The sequence below is a fragment of the Doryrhamphus excisus genome, chromosome 16, assembly GCF_030265055.1.
Source record: "Doryrhamphus excisus isolate RoL2022-K1 chromosome 16, RoL_Dexc_1.0, whole genome shotgun sequence".
NCBI classification, from domain to species: Eukaryota; Metazoa; Chordata; class Actinopteri; order Syngnathiformes; family Syngnathidae; genus Doryrhamphus; species Doryrhamphus excisus.
The window spans coordinates 10,659,161-10,665,235 of record NC_080481.1 but is presented as its reverse complement, the minus strand read 5'-3'; positions in this window follow the sequence as shown (position 1 = coordinate 10,665,235).

Below are 6,075 nucleotides of genomic sequence, written 5' to 3'. Positions count from 1 at the left end.
GATGAGCCCCCCCAACTGTTATGTTTACCCTCCCAAGTAGAACCCAAACTGGTGAAATAAAGGTTGCTAAGGGGGAAACTAACCTAAACTGCATGTAAATTAAAACTGGGTCTTGGGTTCTAAAAGGTGGGAGGGCAAGGTGAGGAGCGGGGAGTAGCGAAAAGAGGACCAATGAATCTTTTGCATAGGAAATTTGCATAGGCATTGTAATGCAGCTTTCAGGTTGTAGGGGGTCAATGGACCAGGTTTGACTGTCAGAAAAGGTGAATTTATTTAACAGTAACATCAATAAACGTTTGCCACCATCCTCAGTACCTCTAGAACTAAATTGTGCAGACTAAGCTTTGCGTTAAGAGTCACTTGGACTGATTGCAATAAATGGATCTATTTTTCCACTCTGACAAGAAATAGGGATCGGGCATGTGTTAGAAGCTTAAAGGAGGCGGCCTGGTTATTTTTATGCATTTAGCTCAGTATTTTCCCTGCAATAGGAAGTGTTTTTTTTCCCTGAAACCAGCCCTATGTAGTCATGATTGTGCAGGTGCAGACTGTTTAAGCCCCTCCTCTCAGCCGCTCTGGATCATTGCCGGTGCAGAAACGGGGCTGCCTTGTTTCCTGTTCTTAACAAATAAGCCTTGCGTGGAGTCACATGTTTTCATGAATGGTCCTTGGATAAGTTCCACTTACTTTAATGGTTCCTGGGTGGGGATTGAATTCAACATTTTCCCGGCAAGACCGCATATCCAAATTAATTCCAAACTTCCACAATCCAAACCCATGGCCGCAAACCTCTTTATTATGTACACCTGCGTAATATAATGTAGAAATGTTGCCTTTATGGTGATAATAGTGCAGCAGAGGTACTTAAGGTAGCGTTTGATTTCCATACACATGCCCAGTGGCTACATTAGGCTTAATTTTAGGGGGTATTTAGCCCCCATAAAATGTTCTTAAGCCCCCCTAAATAATTTGATATTTTTTATAGATTTTTTTTATTTTTTTTTACAAAAAAAATCTGACAAATTTCATATTTTAGGGCAAAAGCAGGCTAATAAGCAAGACAATACTAGCCTATTAGTACTACTAGTAGTAGTAGTAATAATCAGAAGAAGAATAATGATGATAGCAATAATAACAGGCTAATTAATAATATAATAATGATTATTATACAATTGATCACTGTCCACTGGACAGAATGGTTGCAGAGCTTGAGCAGCCATTTTGCAGTGTAGATTGTGTGTACTTGTATACATTTAATGGTGGCCTAAAAAAAATTGAGTACCTCGACTAAATATGTCGAAAAGTGGGAAAGTTATATCCCGGTTCTTGTTCGTTATTTGTTTTTAGATATTTTTATTTTTTTGAATGTCTACTACATTCATTCATATCCTTTGCATCTCCAGCGGGCTAAGCTCCCCCTGTCCTCAGAACCTAGTGACGCCCCTGCACATGCCAGGCATGCATGCCAAGTTCCCCGACACTGAAAGCCGACACCTCACAGTGACTTCATCACATACATGAGGTCTGAGATATATTAGCATGTCAGGAAGGGGCTGAAAAAAGAATGCATAGGGTGCTTTCCCCCCCATTAACATACTGTATATTAATTCCACATTTACCACCCTCAAGGTTTCTCAAGGTTTAGGATAATTGCCTGTGCATGATGTGTTCGCTGGCACCTTCACAGTGGGATTTTTAGGAGTTTTGCAATATGTAGAACATCTAAAACTAACCCCACCCACAGTAAAGCCTCAAAAATGTGACATGCTACAGACGAGAGGAACAACTGCTGTTCTTTCATCAGTTGGGAAAGAGCAATTGCATCATTTCTAGTTGGGATATTTTTTTCCTGTTAACATGCAGCACAGGCATGTTTTGCATTTTGGGAGGTCTGGAAACAAACAGATATCCAAATGGGAGCATTAGAGAGGTTTCTTTACATACAAGTAGAGGAAAGGATAATGCTATTACCCTCGAGTAAGAATGCATACATTTGCAAACATAACAAAAATTATTTTATCGTGATGTGAACCAAAGACTGGATCAGACGCGCTAATGTCATGTCATGTTTAAATCCTGTTCAGTCTGCATTTTGCAGCTGGGTTCTAATGACGCTTCGCCTGACCTAAATACCGTAATAGGTAAGGAATCTAGCCAATCATAACTCTTAAAGAACATCCACGGGTGGGCTGAGCGACATTAGTGCTGCCAACAACAAACGCATCCTCAGCTCAAATGGTACTATTAAACGACAGCAGATGCAGACAACAGAGTGTGATTGGCTGGCCACCAGTGCAGGGTGCACCCCGCCTCTCCCCATGATTTGTACAACATACACTACCACTGACTGAAATCCCAACCATTTCAATGTGGAGATAAACTGTTTCAATAGTGAGCGGATTCCCAGTGTTGTAAAAATGAGATACATGTCTTCATCTTTCCACTCTCGTAGGCTTACCAAACAGAGAGCGGCACCAAGGAGATGCTGCGTTCTGATTAAAAATAAATGAGTTTAGATTGGCCTGCGTGATCCTAGCGACGACACAATAGACGCGAGAATAAGCATCCATCACTCTTGATATGGCTGAAATTACACAGCCGGAGTGTGATAGAGAACTCAAGTGAGCTGTTGAGGTCACTGCTCTCATATCTGCACACATCCCCCATCCCATTATGCTATTTCCCTGCCGGAGCAGCTGGGATGGGATGCATCGATCAATGGGTCTAAACCGGTGGTGCATTGTTGTCCCCCACCACCCAGAAAAAACCCTCCACCTCACGCCACATGCAATCAGTCATGCACAGCTGTAAAACAGAGACAACAACAATGGATGAAGGTCTCGAGGAAAAAAGGGCTGCCAAGCATGCAAGCAGAACAGGACACTTTGGCTTCATATAAATGCTGATTTTTTTGGTACTCCCACACTTGAATGGTTGGTGATGTCATATTATATGAAAGTAATTAAGTCATTGTTTGAAATTATGTAGTACATTTACTTTTAGGCTGTACTCACATTCGTACAATGCTGGTATAACAGATGCCAGGTCCCTCGCATAAACGCAGTTCGGACATTGCTCGTTTTTCAACCATCCATCCACATCCCAGCTGTCTTTAGGCGAGAGGTGGGAATGGGCGAGACCCTGGAATATTGTTGCATACCTATGGACAATTTGGAGTCGCCGATTAACCTAACATACATGCTTGTGGAATATGGGAGGAAACCGAAGTACCTGCACGGGGAGAACATGCAAACTCAACACAGAGATGCCCAAGCGGAGATTCGAACCTAGGTCTTCCCGATCTCCTGACTATGTGGCCTACAGACTAAACCTGTATTGAGCATTTTCAAGAATAAAAGCAGCTAAATGCACTCAAACACAATCGCTCTGTGAAAAACCACTGATGCATCAGACAGGTTTCAATTATCTCACAACAGGCACTATAATAATGGTAATCATAATCGTAATAATAACTGTTGTGAGTTTGACTTGGATTATTTAAAGTGTTTAATAATATTATTAAATGTGTTGGTCGTTGAGAATTTTTGAGGAGTCTGAACGAAACACTGATGATCCAAATACTGAAATGGTGGGGTTGTTTGGAGGAATGAATCTCCTTAGAATTAACCATTCATTCATTTTCTACCGCTTTTTTCCTCACGAGGGTCACGGGGGGTGCTGGAGCCTATCGCCTATCGCCAGCCAATCACAGGGCACATATAGACAAACAACCATTCACACTCACATTCATACCTATGGACAATTTGGAGTGGCCAATTAACCTAGCATGTTTTTGGAATGTGGGAGGAAACCGGAGTACCCGGAGAAAATCCACGCATGCACGGGGAGAACATGCAAACTCCACACAGAGATGGCCAAGGGTGGAATTGAAGCCTGGTCTCCTAGCTGTGAGGTCTGCGCGCTAACCATACGACCGCCGTGCCGCCCCAGAATCAACCAATGGGTCAAAATAATCCAACACGTTTTCAATTTGATGATGATCATCATGTAACCTTATGTCACCACTGGGTTCTTCTCTCGGGCCTGCGTTGCCATATGTCCGATCTGCACCGCGGTCTCGGCCCGGCCTGCCGACCTCCTGTGTCTCTCCTCTCCTTGCCATCTGCTCCCCGGCTTGGCCTGTTTGGTCAGAGGCCAAGCGTTGACTGATGTAACGCATACAGTATAAGGGAGGGTCCTGCTCCGACTATAACGACAGTGCAGCTTTGGGAGCAGGCCAAACACTGATTTGTTCAGATTTACAACCACATTTTTCCCAGAGGCCATACTGGAATTGAATTAAATCAAACTCTTGGCATCACAACTGAACGGGCAGTGTTTTAAGTAACATTTTAACATTCTTAACTGTCACAGTGTGAAAAAATCATTTTCCAGTCTCAGACATGAGCAGGTTCTTTGTCAAGGCCAGTCGAGACCGTGGGTGGAAAGCATCGCTTCACCAAAACGTGTTTGTGCATATAATGGCTGTGTTTGGATGCAATACCCTGTATTTGGAACTAACTGACTACATGGGTTATTTCTGCTAAGAAGTCAAATGTAATCAGCTCAACAGAAAGTAACTTTTACAACAAAACTTTTTCAGAAATGAATCAATGTTGTGGTAGACTATGTCTACTATGAATCAAAACAGTTCTCTTCCCATCTCGTTTGGAAATGGTCAGCTTTTGGCTTTTTAAGTTAGGAAGAAATGCCGTTAAGGCTAACTGATTAGCTTGCTAGCTAGCAGCCACCTTCAGTCCCAGCAGCCACACACGGGAGGTGGCAAACAACGGCCAAACTCATCCCCAACACTTACCAAACCTTGGGACTGGGACCATCTACACCGGTGAGTGACGTGTTCACATTCAGTACGACTCTTCCGCCATTTGGGTTTGCTGTCTTGCTAGTACTGGACTTTGCTAGCATTGAAGCTAAACGTACATAAATGAATATCAACGTAGCTACTATGTTAGCTATGGCTCCAACTAGTTACCATGCTGCTGTTTTGTTTCTTTATAGCTTTATATTTGTGTTTTAGAAATGTCAAATAGCTCTTGGATGGTTTGTGAGTTTTGTTTTGTTTTTTCTCACAAGAATCACCTTGTTCGTTAGGAGCAAGTGGAAGCACCTGTGTGTCCACTCCCAGCTGAAGGTCTGAGTAATCAGCAGGGCTGGGCGGGTATATAAGGAGCATTTGATGTGCTTTTTTTTTGTGAGTGTTTTGGCCTTCATCTGGTCCACTGATTTCCACTTTTTCTTTAACCGGGGTATTTTTTTTTAAAATCATTTTGATCGACTTAGTGGGTGACAGGAAGAATTAATATTCCCCTGACAAACACAAGGGAAGCCTTCCAGGTAATGCTAAACAACCTCAAACGCAATATCACGACAGCCAATCAATAGCCACGTTTACATGAGTTTTTCCTCTTTCCGAATGACCTTTCCGAAAACAATGGTATACATGGAAGGTAATATTCCAATCTCTAGTCTACATGCGCCACTATAACCAAACAGAATAGTCAATGGGACATGCACAGTAAAACGTAAACATCACGTGATACCGACTTCTTGGAATTACTCCGTATTGCAAATTTTTCGTTCGTTCAGTCTTGAAATTAGTTTGGATTAAAAACAAATTTTCCTCAGCAGTCCAGTGCCGATTGTTGGCCTCCATTTTTAAAACTGAAGAACGTCTTGAGCTGCGTGTTACGTCAAATCTGGGTATTCGCTGAAAGAACGCACCCGGGATACGTTTAAAGAGGAAAAGATAAAATTCAATCTTGCTAATATTTTATAATTAAACTCAGGACATGTTTTTATATAGATGTATATTTTCTTTTTTTAATAAAACAGGACTTGTGAATAAAGTATAGAAGTGTTTAGATTCTGTTCCACGGGTGACGGTAATGCACACGAAAGCTGCTTGCCAACTGCCAATAAACAGCAGAAGAAGTAAAACGCGATGAAGAAGAATGCACCCTGATAACTTTGAGCTGTTACCTCAATCAGATTGGGGAAAGGAATATTCCACCCCCGTGAATCCGATTACATATTCAGACTGGCACTTTTCTTTCG